This window comes from Salmo trutta, chromosome 15, assembly GCF_901001165.1.
Source record: "Salmo trutta chromosome 15, fSalTru1.1, whole genome shotgun sequence".
Classification (NCBI taxonomy): Eukaryota; Metazoa; Chordata; class Actinopteri; order Salmoniformes; family Salmonidae; genus Salmo; species Salmo trutta.
The window spans coordinates 51,849,651-51,868,952 of NC_042971.1; the positions used below are offsets into that span (position 1 = coordinate 51,849,651).

A 19,302-nucleotide genomic window follows, 5' to 3' on the forward strand; every position below is an offset into this window, starting at 1 on the left:
CCTGCCCGAATGCATAGTGCCAACTGTAAAGTTTGGTGGAGGAGGAATAATGGTCTGGGGCTAGGCCCCTTAGTTCAAGTGAAGGGAAATCTTAACACTACAGCATACAATGACATTCTAGACGATTCTGTGCTTCCAACGTTCTGGAAACAGTTTGGGGAAGGCCATTTCATGATTCAGCATGACAATGCCTCCGTGCACAAAGCGAGGTCCATACAGAAATGGCTGGTCAAGATCTGTGTGGAAGAACTTGACTGGCCTGCACAGAGCCCTAACCTCAACCCCACCGAACACCTTTGGGATGAATTGGATCACCGACTGCGAGCCAGGCCTAATCACTCAACATCAGTGCCCGACCTCACTAATGCTCGAGTGGCTGAATGGAAGCAAATCCCCACAGCAATGTTTCAAGTATCTAGTGGAAAGCCTTCCTGAAGAGTGGAGGCTGTTATAGCAGCAAAGTGGGGGGGGGACCAACTCCATATGAATGCCCATGACTTTGAAATGATATGTTCAAAGAGCAGGTGTCCACATACTTTTGGTCATGTAGTGTACCTTGGTCTTAGCTAGCTAACAGGCTGAGGATCAATCTCTAGCAACAAAGAAGATGATTGATATTAATTCACGAAGTCAAAGATAGGTAGAATTGTATGACATCTGCTGTTGAAACTCAGGCTGTCAGACATAATTAGCCAGCAATTGCGTTAAATTGCTAACTTGCATGATGCCTATATTCAGGTGCCTTTGCCAGACAAAATTGTAAGGTAACATTTTATTGTAAACGGTGACCAATCACACACAGACAATCATATCTAGGATATATCCAAGACTAGCTACAGCTTAGATTGCTATCGTAACTGGCGAGCCAGCTTCAAGAGCTGGTCAGTTAGCTAATATTTTTGACAACTGCCTGGTTTCTTGGCTGAGACTTCATTCATAGCCGGCTAGCTACCTAGCTATACTAACTAACGGGGCAGCCAATGTTACACAGCAATAGCTAGCTAGCATTACCTCCAAGTCAATCAACGGAAAGACAACACGATACAACATACCCCTCGAATACGACCTTAATATTGTTGACTGTTTAACAAAACCGTAAGCATTATTAAGTAAAGTTAAAGCAAATCGTTTAATTGGAATAATGCTTAGTTATAACCACTGGTTTTAACAGCTTGAGGCTCACACCTAAAGCCTGATTTGGCTAGGGGTCCTGTCAATGCTTCTTGGAACGCACGCACGTCTACGGTAATAAATAGTAGGCGTTGTCTTAGTTGCCTGCATTATCACTTCTATAAAGACAAACAATTTGTCAAAGAAATAGCTATAAATTGCATTTAATATAAAAAATTACAATGTAATGAAAAATAAAGTTGAAAATATCTAACATATGTAACTCCTATTATGGTCTTATATTGACGTTATACGACAGGCATTCACATGTATGCCTTGACACCCGTCACAAGTTTATTTTTTAATGCGTTACGCCAGCGTTTCTTAAAGTATGGGTCGAGGACCTGTTAATGGTGGGTCGCGACGCAAATGTATAAATCCTGGAATGGATTTGACCAGGTTTAGTGCGCTCTCTGCTCGGTTTGGCAGCTGCTCGAGTGGTATAGGGAGTGTGTTTCGCGGTTTACCTGATCTTTTTTCTGCAGTTTTCTTGAAGATCACTCCGCGACCCACACGCTGCAGCGCTGTCGTTCAAGCCATTGGCTTGTTATTCCCGCTCGCCATCACTCACCGCTGTCATGAAATGGACTCAAATTGGCCACAAGTTCAGACTGAGCCCAATCGTCATGAAACGCAAATACAGTGATGACTTTCTGTCTCTTTCATACACATTTTGAGAAATAACGAGGAGCGCACACAATGTGTTTTGTGTGGGGAAGTGCTTAGTAATGAGGCTCTCAAAACAAACAAATTAATAAAACGACACGTCCTGACCAAATATCCAGGCACAACATGACGGTAAACCAAGTGAGTTATTTCAGAAGGGGGCAGAATGCTTCAGGAAAAATAAGTAAACTACCAAGGCATTGTTGTCATTTTATAACAGGTGATGATAAGCAGAAATAAGGGAGTCCTATCGTAGTAAATGTGAGTTTATCTTTCAAGCAATCCCTCGTTAGCCAAAGCAAGCTAGCTAGCTACTGATGGTGCACCCCTAAGAAACAGTACAGATGAAGATGAAAATTATCAGGCCTACTGTAAATGTTACTGTAGGAATTATTATTGAAAACAAGTCTAGGTTGGAATTGTTTGCTGTTGAAAATACAAGTAATAATGTTTATTCTGAACTGCAATAAACTGATTGAAGCGAGATGCTTTTTGAGGCGAACACTCACAGTTCTGGGTTGCTCATCTACAGTAGGAAGCGGTCTCCTGCCTGACTGAGAAAGCAGTAGATGTTCTGATCCAGTTTGGCACCACAGGGTTCTCAAGTACAGAAACAGTGTCAATGCTGAGCATGACCTCAGTGTTGCACTGTCAAAAACTGAGCCCAGAATAGACATGCTTGTTGGAAACTTCAACCAGCCACACACCTCTCATTAGGACTGTGTGTATATGTGTTTTCTGGGCTACATCTATGTGATGTGATCAATCAGTTTATTCCAGTTCAGAATTAAATTATTTATTGAAATTTGCCCTTCTAAATGTTTGGACATCAGTCCTCACGTCATCGGGAACACAATGTTAATTTCGTTATGTTGTTGTCGTTCAACCATTAACAACCACAGCTCACGCTGGGGTTGGCTTAGTCCACCCTGGATTGGGTCACGGGGGCTCTTATAGAAATGTAGAAAAGGGGTTGGTTCATCATTTCCAACCAATGCCTATTCACTTGGGCGTGGCCACTGCGTGAGCATATTTTACTTATGAAAACAATTCTCTCGTTTTAAAAACTAAAATTACATTTAATCTTTTCAGAAATAGTTTCATATTTAAACATTTAAATTGCACAACAATTCCATGTGAATCCGATAACTAGAATGTGTAGACTTTCCAAGATACAATTTATCTCATCCTATCATCAGTAATAATGTCTCAGACGACAACTGATCTGACATCATATTCTTTAAGTACCTACAGATACTTTCAACTGGTTGGATTACAGAAATATTGTTCCATTCCCAACCTTTTGATGTTACCATACTCTCTATGTTAATAAAAGGCTTTCCAAGAGTCCATTCTGAAGAGTAGATAGAGAAAAGGGGGAAAGGTATTTATGGGGGGGGGTCATAAACCTCACCAACAGGGCAACGTCAGGACACCACCTGGGTTCGGCCTGTCAGGAAGTCCAGGATCCAGTTGCAGAGGGAGGTGTTCAGACCCAGAGTCCTAAGCTTGGTGATGAGCTTGGAAGGGACAATGGTGTTGAACGCTAAGCGGTAGTGTGGAGAGCGGTAGTGTGGAGAGCAATTGAGGTCGAGTCATCTATGGATCTGTTGGGGCAGTATAAAAATTGGAGTGGGTGTAGGGTGTCTGGGATGGTGGAGTTAATGTGTGCCTTAACCAGCCTCTAAAAGCACTTCATGATTACAGAAGTGAATGCTACAGGGTGGTAGTCATTGTGGCATGAAGCCTTAGAGTTATTGGGGACAGAAATGTTGGTGGTCATGTTAAAATATGTGGATTACAGATTGGGACAAGGAGAGGTTGAAAATTACAGTGAATATGCCTGCGCTCTGTTCTGCGCTCTAAGAACACGCCCTGGAATACTGTCGGCCCCGTGGCCTTGTGGGTGTTGACCTGATCAAAGACCTTTCTCACATTGGCCTCGGAGAGCGAGATCACCCAATCCACTGGGTCAGTGATGGCCCTCACACCCGGCACAATGTTGTTGTCAAAGCGTGAATAAATTGCATTGAGTTCGTCTGGTAGAGAGGCATCGTTGGGCAGATCACGGTTGGGTCTTCCTTTGTAATCTGTAATGGACTGTAGCCCCTGCCACATGCGGCAGGCATCAGAGCCTGTGTATTATGATTCCACCTTATTCGTATATTGTCCTTTTGCTCCTTTGATGACTCTGTGGAGGTCATAGCGGGACTCCTTGTACTTATTCCTGTCCTCAGGGTTGTTTGCGATAGCCCTGTGTGCGGTAGCCCTGTCCTTTAGTTTAGCGCCAACCTCTGTGTTAATCCAGGGCTTTTGATTGGGGAAGCAGCAAACTCTCACCTTGGTGACAATGTTGCCGATACATGAAGCCGGTGACGGAGGTGGTTAGCTCGACAATGTTATCGGCGGAGTCTCTAAACATTCCAATCAGCGCTAGCAAAGCAGTCCTGTAGCATAATTTCTGATTCTGGTGATCATTTCTCAACGGAGCAAGTCACGGGTACTTCCTGTTTGTGTTTCTGCTTGTAAACAGGAAGCAGTAGTATGGAGTCATGATCTGATTTGCCGAATGGGAGATGAGGGAGGGCCTTGTATGCTTGCTAGTGGGTAGAATAAGAGTGGTCTAGGACTTTATCGCCCTTAGTGGCGTTGGAGACGTGTTGATGGAAGTTGGGCATCACGTGACTTAGTGACGTGGAATTTAAATCGCCGGCAACCAGAAAGGCAGCCTCTGGATGTAGGTTTTCTTGCTTATTTATAGCCTTGTACAGTTCATTAAGTGCTAGCTTGTTATTTTCTTTGTCCTGAGGTGGAATGTATACAACAGTCACGATAACAGCTGAAAATTCCCTCGGGAGGTAGAAGGGTCAGCATTTGACCATCAGGTATTCCAAGATGGGTGAATAGTGGGTCGACACTTCCACCGCGCTGGAGTTAGCACACCAGTTGGTGTTGATGTAGAGAAAAACTTGTCTACATGTGGCAGAGAAGTCAGACGCAGGAGAGCAGAACTGGGTAATAACCGGAGCAGTTTAATATACAAAACCACCGGCATCCAGAATAACAACGTATGGGTACAAAACCCATCGCGCACCAGACAACAATGTGCACAAGCACATACAACAAACAATTCCGCACAAAGACATGGGGGGAACAGAGGGTTAAATACACAACACATAATGAGGGAATGAAAACCAGGTGTGTGGGAAAACAAGACAAAACAAATGAAAAATGGATTGGCGATGGCTAGAAGACCGGTGACGTCGACCCGCCAAACACCGCCCGAACAAGGAGAGGAACCGACTTCGGCAGAAGTCGTGACATGGGCGGTATCTTGTCCGAGAGTCATGTTTCAGAAAAGCAAAGAATATTGCAGTTTCGAGAGTCCCGTTGGTAGCAAATTCGCGATTGGAGGCCCTCCATCTTTTTATCGAGTGACTGTACATTGACTGTAACCCCCCCCCCCCCCCCCAAAAAAAAATGTCGGTTGTAAGAAATAATAGTGGATACATTTTGTGAAAATAAAGTAAAAATAAACTACAAAATAATCTCAAACGAGTAAAGTTGGGTCAGAGCTTGCAAAACGGTGGCCATCCAGTACAGCACCATCTGATAATTTGGCCCAAAGTTACCCAGACTAAGATGAAATATTGTTGTAAATATTAGATATTTATGTAAATGAATAATCATTTACACCTGGTCAATTGATTAAAGGTCCAATGCAGACATTCTTTTTTATCTCAATATCAAATCATTTCTGGGTAACAACTGAGTGTTTTCAATTAAAATTCTTAGCAAAGAGTAATTTCGAAAGCAATAATTTTGTCACCAAGCAGGCCAAAACTCCATCCCACCACAACAGGCTGAAATTTCCACCGGTCTTTTCAAATAGCTCTTACACTAAAAGGGTGGTATTATCATTTCCACAGTATTATTCCAACCTCATAGTGTGGAAATACACTGAGTGTACAAAACATTAAGGACACCTGCTCATTCCGTGATATAGAATGCCCAGGTGAATCCAGGTGAAAGCTATGATCCCTTATTGATGTCACTTGTCAAATCCACTTCAAACAGTGTAGATGAAGGGGAGGAGACAGGTTTAAGAATAATTTTTAAACCTTGACATGGATTGTGAATGTGTGCCATTCAGAGGGTGAATGGACAAGACAAAAGATTTAAGTGCCTTTGAACGGGTATGGAAGTAGGTGTCAGGCACACTGGTTTGTGTTAAGAACTGCAATGCTGCTGGGTTTTTCATGCTCAACAATTTTCTGTGTGTATCAAGAATGGTCCTCCACCCAAAGACATCCAGCCAATTTGACAACTGTGGGAAGCATTGTAGTCAACATGGGCCAGCATCCCTGTGGAACGCTTTCAACACCTTGTAGACTCCATTACCCGACGAAATGAGGTCGTTCTGATGGCAACTCAATACTCCCAATCAAGTTAGCCTTAGCGACAGAGTCTCGAACTACAGCCACCAGAGAACTTCAGGAAAAGAAGAGTCAGAGTGGAGTTAGCGGGAATTTTGGTGGTAATAACGGGAATGTGGGTTCGCTGAGTCACACTTCTGGTAAAATTAGCAGTAAGGACAGAGTATCGCACTACAGCCATCAGGGATCGTCAGGAAAATAATGTGAATTGTTGGTGAGGGGTGTAATATTCATATGTGTAAACATACTGAATTATAATTGGATGCATTTTACAGCCATATCATACTGTGCTATGATTGGTTAAGACCACCTAGATGGTTAGGTCATGGTCAGTTGATCATGGTTGGGGATACTGAACATGCCAGTTGTAGCTAGCTAATAAAGAGCTACGTTAACAAATATCCTGTAGTACTGCATTTTATTATTTTGTACAAAGCGTGCAAAACAAGATGTAATATTCATATGTGAATACATACTGAATTATAATTGGATGCATTTTACCGCCGTATCCTACTGTGCAGTGATTGGTTAAGACCACCCAGACGGTTAGGGCATCGTCAGTTGATCGTGGTTGGAGATAGGCAAACGTAGTTGTAGCTAGTTAATAAAGAGTTATGTTAAGAAACATCCTGTAGTTCTGCGTTTTATTATTTGTACAAAGCGTACAAAACAAGACATGGTGTCAGAGTAAATGGTCTTAAAAGATGTATTTTTCTGGAGTTCCTTCACCTCGAATGGACTGGGAGTCTACAAACTTACCCGATGCATGGCGTAAGTACAAACAGCATGTGGAGCTAATGTTCACGGGTCCTCTGAAGGAAAGAGGAGAAGAGGAAAAATGTAGCTACCTGCTCCTCTGGATCGGTGAAAAAGGGAGAGATATTTACAACACATGGACACTTACCGAGGCTGAATCAAAGGTACTGAAAACATACTACGATCGTTTTGAAGCATATGTTGTGCCGAAGACTAATACAATTTTCGCTAGGTACAAATTCCATGAGAAAGCACAGGGAGCTAGCGAGTCTTTTGAACCGTTTGTGACTGAGCTGCGTCTGCTTGTGAAAGACTGTGATTATGCAAACAAGGATGAGATGGTCAGGGACCGTATTGTATTTGGAATACACTCACCTCGAGTGAGAGAGAAACTTTTGAATGTTGGGTCTGAGCTAACGCTAGACAAAGCTATCGACATAGCCAGATCTCACGAGCTAGCCCAGGCTCAGATGAAAACCATTTCGCGCCGCAGCACGAGCGCATCACGTGAACAAGCAGTGCACGCAGTCAGGCAGACATCAAAGCACACCTCCTCCGGTCAGAACGGAGAGAGACATAACTCCAAAAAAGAGCGACACAGACTCAAAACGCCCCAAAACATGTGGATATTGTGGATACAAAGTGCATGGCGAACAAGGAAATTGCCCAGCTAAAGGCAAACAGTGTACTAAATGTGGTAAATGGAATCACTTTGCAAAAGTGTGCAGAGCTTACCATGGAAAAACAGTACACACAGTGAGTGAAGATGAAATGTCAATCAAAGAGTCAAATGATGATGAACTGTTTATTGATTCAGTGACACAAAAAAGTCACATATCAGAGACAGAGCAAGCCTTTGCTGACATTGAGATAGGAACACAAGGCACAAAGCTAAAGTTCAAACTAGACACTGGTGCACAAGTAAACATTATTCCTCTGAATAAGTACCGCAGCTTGACATCTGAGTGCGAGCTACAGCCCACCATGCACAGACTGACTGGTTATGGTGGTGAACAGCTCCCAGTAAAAGGCACATGCACTTTCAAATGCAAATACAAGGAAAGTGACATGATGTTGGACTTTTACGTTGTTGACACTAGAGCACCTGCAGTGCTAGGTCTTAAAGCATTTTTAGACATGGACCTCATCAAGCTAGTTTTATCAGTAACAGCACCAGTAGAGACAGGAAATGTACTGGAGGAGTTTGCTGATGTCTTTACAGGAATAGGATTATTCCCAGGAGAATGTACCATTCACCTTGACCCAGACGCAACCCCTGTGGTCTACCCCCCGAGAAAGATTCCCCTTGCTCTCCGTGCCCGTCTGAAGAAAGAGTTGGAGAGCATGGAACAATCTGACATAGTCACCAAGGTTACAGAACCGACCGACTGGGTAAACGCGTTAGTGGTGGTGGAGAAACCACGCACAGGCAAGCTCCGAGTATGCCTCGACCCAAGAGACTTGAACAAGGCTATCAAACGGCCCCATTACCCTTTACCGACGCTAGATGGCATCACACACAAGCTAGCGGGAGCACACTACTTCAGTGTCATGGACGCTAGATCAGGCTACTGGGCAATCAAGCTCACAGAAGAGTCATCTAAGCTCACAACATTCAACACACCGTTTGGACGCTACAGGTTCCGTCGCCTGCCTTTTGGGATTATCTCAGCCCAAGACGAGTTTCAGCGAAAGATCGGCGAAGTGTACGAAGGCCTCGACGGAGTTGTGGCAATTGTGGATGACATCCTTGTCTATGGTCGAACCAAAGAGGAGCACGACCGAAACCTCCGCGCGATGCTGCAAAGATCCCGCGAGAGAGGAGTCCGGCTCAACCCAGAGAAGAGCACAGTCGGCGCTACAGAGGTCAGCTACTTCGGACATCTTCTCACAGCGAATGGAATCAAGCCAGATCCACAGAAGATCTCAGCCATAAAAGAAATGGAGCCACCAAAAAACCGTGCAGAGCTGGAAACAGTGCTTGGCATGGTCAACTACTTATCCAAGTTCGCACCCAGCCTCTCCAATGCTAATGCACCCCTGCGTCAACTGCTAAAGCAGTCCAGTGAGTTTCTTTGGGACAAGCAACACGACATTGCTTTCCAGAATGTGAAAGACTTGATCACGAGAGAACCAGGACCAATCCTTGCCTACTACGACCCCAACAAAGAGCTCAGACTCCAAGTGGACGCGTCGAAGTATGGACTAGGTGCAGTGCTACTGCAAGAAGGAAAGCCCATCGGCTACGCTTCCAAATCTCTCACAGACTGTGAAATCAACTACGCTCAAATTGAAAAGGAGCTCTATGCCATTCTGTTCGGATGTAAACGTTTCCATCAGTACGTATATGGACGACAAGTCATTGTGGAATCCGACCACAAGCCCCTCGAGTCAATCATGAGGAAATCCCTAGCCGCAGCCCCGCCAAGGCTACAGAGAATTATCCTTCAACTACAAAAATACGACTTCACAATCACTCACTGTTAACTCGAAATGACACAACGACAAGGTTCCAGTTTAACAAAGTTGACTATACTGTATGAACACACTACAAGGTAGCCATTACACTCCAGGCTAGGTCCATCAACAACTAAACTTCCTGCGCAGGCGCACTCTTAACAGAGTGATAGCCCCGTAATAACAGAAATATAGGGATACTTAAAACATGAACTTAACTCTCTGTCCAGGCAAAGACATCCCTGTCGCAGACACACTCTCCAGGAAGTGTCTTACCTACAAGGACAGCAGCCTCAGTGAAGGCATGGACATGCAAGTGCACACTGTGTACAGCAACTTACCAGTTAGTAACACAAAACTGAAGGAGATCCAAGCAGAAACAGACAAGGACTCACAACTCACACAGCTGAGGAAAGTCATACAGGATGGATGGCCTGAGGAGAAAATGCCCTCAGAGCGTCTCAGAATTCTGGAACCTTCGTGATGAACTATCACAGATCAACGGAATCATTTTCAAAGGAGAGAAAATCATTATTCCTACCAGTCTCGGAGAAGAGATTTTGACAAAGATCCACGCTGGACACATGGGCATGGAAAAGTGCAAACAGAGAGCACGGGACATTTTGTTTTGGCCTGGAATGTGCAAACAAATAGAGGACATTGTTGGTAAATGCTCCATATGTCTTGAACGATGCCAAAGAGCCAATGTTACCTCACTGTATCCCAGACCGACCCTGGCAGGTCATGGCAACTGATCTGTTCACCTGGAACAACGAGGACTACATCGTAACAGTGGACTACTACAGCAGATACTTCGAATTCGACAAGCTTCACAGCACCACATCTGCAGCTGTGATACACAAGCTGAAAGCAGCCTTTGCCAGGCATGGCATTGTAGAGACTAATATCTGACAATGGGCCCTGTTACAAATCAAATGAGTTTGAATCCTTCACAAAAGCATGGGAGTTCACACATGTCACCACAAGCCCACATTACCCTCAAAGTAATGGCCTTGCTGAAAAATCTGTGCAGATTGCTAAATCACTCATGGACAAAGCAAAAGCAGACAAGAGAGACCCCTACCTCAGTTTCCTTGAATACCGCAACACTCCAGTTGACAACTTCAAATCACCAGCCCAGCTGTTGATGAGCCGCAGACTTCGCTCAATCCTTCCCAGCACCAACCAGCAGCTGCAACCTGAGGTTGTCAGCTACAAGGAAATGCATGGAAAACGTGCACAGAGACAACTACAACAAAAGCGATACTACGACAGGTCAGCTAGACCACTGCCACCACTGATCGACGGAGAGTCAGTTAGAATCCAGGAGCATGGCCTCTGGAAGCCAGCAGTCGTCATCCAGCCAGCTGACACTGAACGTTCATATCACGTCCGCACAGCAGAAGGAGCAGTGTACCGCCACAATCGTCATCACCTACTGAACACAAAAGAACAACACACTGATGAGATGAACTGTTCCCCTGAAAGAGAACGTGATGGACTAAACACACACACAGCACAACATACACCATACTTACCTGCAACACCACAAGAACTGTTGACTGACACAGAAGCATGCTCAGCTTCATTACCACACAAGGTCAGGAAGAGAGGTCAAGCCCAGAGCTGTCCTAGACCTGTGAAATGTCAAAGGGTGTAGGCGGATCGCTGCCCTAAAAGAGTTCCAGACTGTAAACTTGTTATTGAAAGTTCACTTGAAATGCTTTGGTATTGTATTTGTTTGAAATGTTAAGATGTCATTTCTACAGTGAAAGCTGAGTTGCTGAGAATCCCTTGTTCGAAAGTAACAGTATGTTGGATCATTGTTTCAGAGTCTATGTTGATTCAGTTGGTGTAGTATGCAATATAAATGGTTACTGTAAATTCCGGACTATAAGCCTCAACTTTTTTCCCAGGTTTTGAACCTCACGGCTTAAACAATGACGCGGCTAATATATGGATTTTTCCCGCTTTCAATTAAAAAAAAAAAAAAAAAACATTCTGTGACGTGCTCAGTTTTTTGGCGGCATGAAGCTTTCATTAGACCAATGAAATTGCCGAACGGGTTAAGGTCAAACAACTTTTTTGTTTACTGTTTAGATTAAATCGAGCGCTCTCAAACTTCCCATCATTCTGATTACGGTAGTCATTTTGTCACCCACATCATGGCAAAGACACGGAGAAATGCATATGATGCAGCTTTCAAGTTGAAGGCGATTGATCTGGCTGTTGGAAAAGGAAATAGAGCTGCTGCACGGGAGCTTGGTCTTAATGAGTCGATGATAAGACGTTGGAAACAGCAGCGTGAGGAATTGACTCAGTGAAGACAACTAAAGCTTACAGCTAATTTTTTATTTTTTGTTACAAGCCGTGTTTCGTTAAAGCCTATTTATTTTTGTTACAAGCCGTGTTTCATTAAAGCCTGTGTAAAGTTAATTTGTTTCAATATACCGGTAGGCACCTGCGGCTTATAGACATGCGCGGCTTATTTATGTTAAAAATAATATATATTTTTTTAATTCAGTGGGTGCGGCTTATATTCAGGTGTGCTTAATAGTCCGGAAATTACGGTACTTACATTGAGTTCAAACTGCAGAGCATGTATTCAAAAGAAATGCTTAGAATATGAAAAACATTTTTCTTTTGGTTTAAAAGAAGGGGGATGTAATATTCATATGTGTAAACATACTGAATTATAACTGGATGCATTTTACCGCCATATCATACTGTGCTATGATTGGTTAAGACCACCCAGATGGTTAGGTCATGGTCAGTTGATCATGGTTGGAGATAAGTGAACATGCAAGTTGTAGCTAGCTAATAAAGAGCTACGTTAACAAATATCCTGTAGTACTGCATTTTATTATTTTGTACAAAGCGTGCAAAACAAGACAAGGGGGGAATCAGTACGAATGCCGGATCTCTGGTGGAGAGGATGGAGTCCCCTGAATATGGGTGTAACAGTATGATTAAGGGACAGATAGGACCTGGCTCCTATAATACAGCTAGTTGTGGCTGTGGTAGTATGGCTGACGGACAGGCAGGGCAGAGCTGTGGCTGTGGTAGTATGGCTGACGGACAGGCAGGGCAGAGTTGTGGCTGTGGTAGTATGGCTGACGGACAGGCAGGGCAAAGCTGTGGCTGTGGTAGTATGGCTGACGGACAGGCAGGGCAAAGCTGTGGCTGTGGTAGTATGGCTGACGGACAGGCAGGGCAAAGCTGTGGCTGTGGTAGTATGGCTGACGGACAGGCAGGGCAAAGCTGTGGCTGTGGTAGTATGGCTGACGGACAGGCAGGGCAAAGCTGTGGCTGTGGTAGTATGGCTGACGGACAGGCAGGGCAAAGCTGTGGCTGTGGTAGTATGGCTGACGGACAGGCAGGGCAAAGCTGTGGCTGTGGTAGTATGGCTGACGGACAGGCAGGGCAGAGCTGTGGCTGTGGTAGTATGACTGACGGACAGGCAGAGCAAAGCTGTGGCTGTGGTAGTATGACTGACGGACAGGCAGGGCAGAGCTGTGGCTGTGGTAGTATGACTGACGGACAGGCAGGGCAGAGCTGTGGCTGTGGTAGTATGGCTGACGGACAGGCAGGGCAGACCTGTGGCTGTGGTAGTATGACTGACGGACAGACGGACAGTATGACTGACGGCAGAGCTGTAGGTGTAGTTGTACATCTGAAGGCCAGGAACAGAGTGAACCTACCCCATCTGAAGCAGACAACTCTCAGATAGGGATAAAGCTCCTAGTTGTGTTTAATGGAGGACACCTCCATACTGCTGGTGAACATCATCCCCAGAGCTCTTAAAGACTCAGAACACCTGGTAGGGACAGACTATACAGAGAAAGAACGTTACACTCTTTTATGTTGACCTCACATTTCTCTCAGGGATAGTAATTGGTTGATTGATTGGCTGATTAAATGATTGACTGACTGCTTTCCCAGCCAAGGTGATCTCACCTGTGTGTATGTACATGGATAGCCCCTCCGCTTCCTCTCGGAGTAGGAGGAGCCCCAGTCCTGCCAATGACTCCGCCTTTCCACCAACCGCCTGTCAATAAGGTGTTGTCAATGGCAACCTGGGAAGCCGTTTTACAGCTGTAGAAGATGTGAGTGGACCATGTAACCTGACAGGAAAAACTCCTGGCCTTCATAATAACTACGCATCGTGGACATAAACAATTCGGTCTTAAACTTCATTATCTTTTGTCTGTCTTCCTAGGATGACGAGTGTTCTTCCACCAATCATCTACAGAGGCTGCTAGCTGAGTCTCATCAGGTGGTGGCTAGCTCAGAACGTACAGCTCTACAACCTCTAAGCCCCGTCCACAGCCTAGCTTCTAACTGTGACGCTGTCGTTAGCCTCAGCATCAGCCACGATAGTGGAAACCATAACCATGGAAATCTCAGTTGGAACCGTGACAGACATAATCAAAGCAATCCCAATCACTACCTCAACCAGAGCTCCACCCACACCCAACTTTTTGGATTGGCTCCTATTGTATGTGCTTTTTTTGTGTTTTATAGATACAATAATTATTCTGACCAAAATACTACTGATAATTGTTATAATTGCAGACCTATGACTTTAAGGCATTTTATAATGCTATGGAGGTGTGGGTGAAACCTTGGAGTATGGTGTAGTCCAGGGTGTGAACTGGTAGTGATTATAATGCTATGGAGGTGTGGGTGAAACCTTGGAGTATGGTGTAGTCCAGGGTGTGAACTGGTAGTGATTTACAGTGCTCCTCCCATCTCCTGTATTCTCCCAGCAGGATCGTGATACTCCACACAGGAACACTGTTTTTAATTTCACCTTTGACCCCAAGTGTTACTGTAACTTCCTGGAGGGGGGGCATTTACCTGAGCATACCTTGAGGAACCTGGATACAGCTAGCCGCACCTGACCTTTGTTTGACTGGGAGGGCTGAGGACTATTCTATTGTTTATACTGTAGCCATTGAGACTGGAGTCTATCATTGGTATGGCTTCCCAACCCAATATCGCAATCCAGGAAGTTCCAGTGACACTTGGGGTCAAAGGTGAAATCTCCTCCAATCAGAACCAGGGACACGGCAATGGGCAGTGAATGAATTAAACACCTTTTTTAGTAAACCAAAGGACTTATATTTCTTATGGTCAACTTGACACATTGTACCAGTCAAGTTTGAGCACACCTAGTCATTCTGTAATGAATACTCAGGGAGAAAAAGGTGTAGATTCACACGCAGAGCGCGGCAGGTGTTTTATTTCACCTTCGCAGGAGGCAGCAATCGTGGTCATACACAGGTAGACAAACAGGCAGGTGAATCAAAACTAGGACTGAAGGCTATAACTGGTTCTCACAAACGAGCTAGGGAAAGGCTTAGTAGAGTCAAAACTAACAATACCTCACAAAGGCACAAACAGAATGAACTGAACTAAATAAGCAGCTGATGGGACCAGGTGAGTAACTAGCACAGGTGAAATCAATGAACAAAAATTAAAGACAGGGCTACGTTCAAGAACACAATGAAACAGAACACAAGGTTAAGAAAATAAATACAGAACCTTACACATTCCAGGGTTTTTCTTTATTTTTACTATTTTCTACATTGTAGAATAATAGTGAAGACATCAAAACTATGAAATAAAACATATGGAATCATATAGTAACCAAAAAAAGGTTAAACAAATCAGAGCCCGGACTTGAACCTGATCGAACATCTCTAGAGAGACCTGAAAATAGCTGTCCCCATCCAACCTGACAGTGTTTGAGAGGATCTGCAGAGAAGAATGGGAGAAACTTCCCAAATACAGGTGTGCCAAGCTTGTAGCGTCAGACCCAAGAAGACTTGAGGGTGTAATTGCTGCCAAAGGTGCTTCAACAAAGTACTGAGTAAAGGGTCTGAATACTTCTGTAAATTTGACATTTCTATTTTAACATTTTTATAAATTAGCAAAAATGTCTAAAAACCTGTTTTTGCTTTGTGTGTAGATTGATGAGGGAAAAAACGATTTCATCAATTTTAGAATAAGGCTGTAACCTAACAAAATGTGGAAAAAGTCAAGGGGTCTGAATACTTTCCGAAGGCACTGTACAACACCTAGTGTATCCTTGCCTTCAATGTCCTATTATGCTAACTTATGGTAGCTTATGTAACATGTTACATCAAAACACTTTCTCCTGTAGACACACCTTTCTGGTATGAATAAGTACATGGATTATTTCCTCCCCAGCACAAGGTTATTCCAGGTGACCTGGAGGCCACAGACGAGACGGTGGAGAAAGAGGCAGGGATTGACGTCAACAAAATGTGAGTTTCTGTCCCCTCTGCCTAAACAGTCAGTAGCAGCATACTGTACCCCCAAACTCCTATAATATTATGGATGCAAATGTCTTTCTCAACACCAAATCGGGGCTTGTCGAGTTGTTTCTGAGGTGAGCTACGTTTGCAGGTGTTAAGTGTTCTCTGTAACACTATAACGGGTTCTCTTCTCTATAGATTTGATATTACTCAGGAGCTGCTAAATTACTTGGATGCTACCTCTGTCCCAGCATGAATCTTTTCCCTTCCAAATAACCCAGTAGAACTCACCAAGCCACCCTCCACTTCAAGGAAACCTTCGATCTTCCACAAAACAGGAACCCTGTTCAGTAAGGTAAGAATCATAATGAACTGTTGTTGCTAGTATTAATCAGCCTCATTGCCACAGGCATGAAGGTTATCGGTATATGAACAGGTCAAGGACCTAAGGCCTAAGGATGGGAGTGAGTGATTGTGTTGGAGGCAGGTTGAATACCCACAGGGATTGAATTTTGATGTCATTGGTGATTTGTTTTTCCTCTGTTTGTTGCAGTTCCGAAGACGTGGAACAGAGGAATCCTGACTCCGGAATGTTAGAATTCTGACTCTGGAGTGAGAAGATTCTACCAGTCTGGATACCTTGTCATACCTGTAACATCACCTGTGTACATAATAGTTAATAATAATATTATGATCAATTACTAAATTAATTCTCAAAATGTGCTACCTTATATGCCTTTACTAGCTTTAATCTAAGAATGTGTATTATCTTTCTACTTAAAAGAGCAGTCATCTCTTGACCACTACAGTGCTTTAATGATGAATGGTGTCTAAACCAACATCCAAATGCCTTGTCCAAATGCATTCAAACTGCTTGAATAGGCACCATGATAAACGACCAATCAATGTACAGCTGACTATTAGACAGATAGAAACTTTACATAGTTCATTGTATGTGAGTAGACTTACTTTACATAGATTTTGATATTTGTAACATGTATTTAGATAAACAGACATTTACATATGTCCTGAAGTGTAGATTTAGTCTTTGTGATTGACAGGAGAAATGACCAGTGGGGCTTTATCGCGACTGTGATTGACCCCTGGGCTGAAGTATGGATTGAGTGTGTCAGCAAAGTTTATATTTATTATGGATTTATTTGTCACGCCCTGATCCGTTTCACCTGTCTTTGTGATCGTCTCCACCCCCTCCAGGTGTCACCTATCTTCCCCATTATCCCCTGTGTACTTATACCTGTGTTTTCTGTTTGTCTGTTGCCAGTTCGTCTTGTTTGTCAAGCTTACCAGCGTTCGTCCTGTCAGCGCCTGTCTTTTTCCCTGCATCTCTTTTTCTCATCCTTCTGGTTTTTGACCCTTGCCTGTCCTGACCTTGTACCTGCCCACCTGACCACTCTGCCCGTCCCGGACCCTGAGCCTACCTTTGCTCCACCTCTGGATTACTGAACTCTGCCTGTCCCTGACCCTGAGGCTGCCTGCCTTGACCTGTCGTTTTCCTGCCACTGGTGTTACAATAAACATCGTTACTTCACACAGTCTGCACTTGGGTCTCACCTTGATTCCAGATATTATTATGCCAAGGCAGCAGCTACTCTTTCTGGGGTCTCACAAAATTAAGGCAGTTATACAATTTGATGCCTTCAAGTTGTAGTCCGTGAAGAAGTAGATATGGCATTGAGCTCCCACATCATAAAAGGATACCCACCCTTGTTTGTAGTCTACGTACACCCCGACCCTGGGGTCAAGGAGAGAGGAACAGGAGAGTCACCAAGAGCTTTGTATGTGCTCCCATCTCTCAGCCATATCAAGTAGTATTCATTCTCAGGGTTTAGTAAAACACTGCCCTTCCTGTTGATGGACTCTCTCGCCACTCCTAATGTCCAGTCAGTCTTCCCCTTCACAATTACTTTGTAATAACACCTCCCTGTGGAAAAGCCCTCCTTTCCCAGGACACTGACGCTCAGATTAAATTATCCTGAGTAGTCTGGAAGATTCTTTCTTTGCTCTCCTCTTCTCGGGTCTCTCCGTGTCACTTGTTTCCCGTCTGCAGACAGGAGGAGAGAGAGATGAGCCGTATCAGGATCCAGAATCACATCCACTGTGGATAATCACAGTGAATGTTTATGTAGTTTTATAAACTGGATGGTTTGAGCCCTGAATGCTGATTGGCTGACAGCCGTGGTATATCAGACCATGTACCACGGGTATGTCAAAACATGTATTTTTACATTGGTAACCAGTTTATAATAGCAATAAGGCACCTTGAGGGTTTGTGGAATATGGACAATATACCACGGCTAAGGGCTGTATCCAAGCATATCCTCATTGTGTTGTGCATAAGAACAGCCCTTAGCTGTGGTATATTGGCCATATACCACACCCCCTCGTGCATTATTGCTTAATTATACAACGGGTGGGTCCAATCCTGAATGCTGATTGTGTACAGTGATGAATGTATTGTACTGGTTCATTCCAGTATGTTAGGTACAGTATGGTTAGGTACAGTAGGTACGGTGGGAATGTGCCTGCACTTTTCTGCATCTTATGCAACTCTGAAAAATGCACAACATACAAAAAACACTATATGAATAAATGCTATATTTGAAGAAGTCAAAAAATATTAGCAGAAACAAACTCAGACTACCACAATACCCAGACTACACATCTCAAAGCATTACTTCCTTACCTGTTGTAAACCATGACATTTTATTCTTGAATGCCTTCATCTATCCACTGTTGCACCAGTCTGGAGATTTCCTGGGGTAAGGAACAGCTGCAGGAAGAAAGGCTTTGCCACTAGACCGCTTTGGGGCCTCGAGCCTCTCTAATGCAACAGGAACAGCACCAATGTTGATATCTGAGAAATGATGATGAGCTCTAGGAATGTTATCTCATCTGATGTTGTACAGTAAAAAATGACAGTATGACAAAACTGCTGCTATTCCAGTTTACAGAGCAAATCATAAACTCCCTTTTTCAGGACCCTGTCTTTCAAAGATCATTTGTAAAAATCCAAATAACTTCACAGATCTTCATTGTAAAGGGTTTAAACACGGTTTCCCATGCTTGTTCAATGAACCATAAACAATTCATGAACATGCACCTGTGGAACGGTCGTTAAGACACTAACAGCTTACAAACAATAGTCAATTAAGGTCACAGTTATGAAAACTTTGGACAGTAAAGAGGAATTTCTACTGACTCTGAAAAACACCAAAAGAAAGATGCCCAGGGTCCCTGCTCATCTGCGTGAACGTGCTTTAGGCATGCTGCAAGGAGGCATGAGGACTGCAGATGTGGCCGGGGCAATAAATTGCAATGTCCGTACTGTGAGACGCCTAAGACAGCGTTACAGGGAGACAGGACGGACAGCTGATCGTCCTCGAAGTGGCAGACCATGTGTAACAACACCTACACAGGATCGGTACATCCGAACATCACACCTGCGGGACAGGTACAGGATGGCAACAACAACTGCCCGAGTTACACCAGGAACGCACAATCCCTCCATCATT

At 44.0% G+C, this 19,302-nt stretch overlaps 1 protein-coding gene and 1 long non-coding RNA gene across 9 annotated transcripts in view; one reads left to right on the forward strand and one right to left on the reverse strand.

The window, feature by feature from the left end:
• LOC115149298 (density-regulated protein-like) overlaps positions 1–10,046 on the reverse strand; it is a 22,083-nt gene extending 12,037 nt beyond the window's left edge. For 2 of the 8 annotated variants that reach the window (XM_029692035.1, XM_029692028.1), the window contains exon 1: positions 1,186–1,251. The gene's annotated coding sequence lies outside the window, so the exon portion shown is untranslated. Of the gene's footprint in view, positions 1–1,011; positions 1,252–1,637; positions 1,992–10,026 lie in introns of those variants that run through there. The other 6 variants (XM_029692033.1, XM_029692026.1, XM_029692034.1 and 3 more) reach the window with 4 other exon arrangements.
• On the forward strand, positions 7,151–16,687 carry LOC115149299 (uncharacterized). Its single transcript, XR_003866834.1, has 2 exons — positions 7,151–7,192; positions 16,323–16,687. It is a non-coding gene; the product is annotated as an uncharacterized LOC115149299 (long non-coding RNA).
• Positions 16,688–19,302: the final 2,615 nt, after the last annotated feature.